We start from the raw sequence: 1,981 nt of genomic DNA on the forward strand, positions 1-1,981 counted from the left end.
TTTTATCTTTTTTAATGACCAAAACATGTTGCTTACAAAGAAAAAGTAAATAATAGTAGAAGGAAAAATATGTATGCGTACTTATATTTAAACTATAAATTATTTTTTCTTTATAAATTTTATTATTCTCTTCATTTTTTTAATTATTCTAACTGATTTATTTATTTTATTATATTCCTATATTCTCATAATATTAATATATATATATATATATATATATATATATATATATATATTTATTTATAAATATGTATATATTTTAAAATATAGTTTAATTTGTTCATTTAAAAAAAATGTTAATATATGGATATAACGAATATCATTTATATCTATATAATTATAGGTATATAAAATATATCTATGTATATATATATATATATATATATTTATTTATTTATTTATTTACTTAATATTTATATGATTTTATTATTATCTATATGTAATATGGAATGAAGAAAATATAAATATTCCTATAAAATGGACAAGGAAAATTGGTAAATATTTTTACATAATCTCTATATATTTATATTTTTAAAATGTGAAAAAATGTTTATATCTTTGTACATTTCTTAAGATACCATTGTTATCATTAAAATAATTATTATATTATCGTAGATCATCGTATAAAATGAATATATTTTAATGGTATATATTTTTCATTATCATTTTTTAAATGTATAGAAAGACAACAACCTTTGCTACATGTTCATTTTTTTTTTTTTTTTTTTCTACATAAATAGAAAACTAATTAAAAAGAAAATTTACAGCCATATAATATATATATATATATATATATATATATGTTTTATTTTATTTTATTTTATTTTGTGCATTCTTATTTTCACCTGACTTGTTCATAATTATTTTATAATTAAACTAATAAAAAAAAAAATTTTTGGCTGCATGAAATATGTTTTTTTTAATTTTTATGCCATTGACTAATTATTTTAATAAATAATATGAATCAATAAAAAGACATATAGACTTAACATATATTAATATGTTATAAAATTAGATTAAGTATTATAAACTTTTCATATTTGAATTTATTCTTCAAATGTATATAAAAGAAAAAGTCAATAATTTTTTAATATAATGTATCAGAAAAAAATAAAAACAATATGAATAAATATAAATCTACATATATATGTGATCATTTAAATTATTTAATATAATCAGGATGAAATTTATATAATTGACCATGATTTTTTCATTAAGATGAAAAAGAAATATTTAAGCATGATAATAAATAAACAAATATATACATATATATATATATATATATATATATATATATATATATTTCTTAAAATAAATAAATCTTTTTGTTTTTTGAAAGGTACACTATAAACTTAAATTAAATTAACAGTTCACGTTAATATTTTAGAAGTCCTTTTTTGCATATACACTTTTTATAAAATACAAGTTCATGTATTTATATATTTTCCTTTGAGTTTGTCTGGAATGAATTCGATTTAATAAAAAAAACATATTTAAAAATATATATATATATATATATATATATATTAAAAGTTTTCATATGATCGTCGCTTTTTTATTAAATTCCAAATATAATAGGAGATAAAAAGTTTCAGGTTATATATATATATATATATATATGTATATATATTAATAATATGGTTCAAATTTATGTGGTAATTAGTATTTTCCTTCCAAATTTTTTATTTTTTCTTTACAAATTATACAATAAGAAATAAAAAAGAAAATCAATTTTTTCTTAAAATTTGTGCAATATCATTAATTATTTTTTTTATGCCTGAAATTTGAAATATTCTTAAAAAAATAAAGAGAAATAAAAAAAATACATATATATAATATATCGTGAATAAATTATACCTATATAACATATAATATTTTTTAAAAATATTAACGCCTATATAATTATATATATATATATATGAAAATATTTAATTATTTAATTTTTTTCTTTATAACTATTGATATAATATATAATTATATA

The sequence above is a fragment of the Plasmodium reichenowi genome, chromosome 5 (assembly GCF_001601855.1).
Source record: "Plasmodium reichenowi strain SY57 chromosome 5, whole genome shotgun sequence".
Classification (NCBI taxonomy): domain Eukaryota; phylum Apicomplexa; class Aconoidasida; order Haemosporida; family Plasmodiidae; genus Plasmodium; species Plasmodium reichenowi.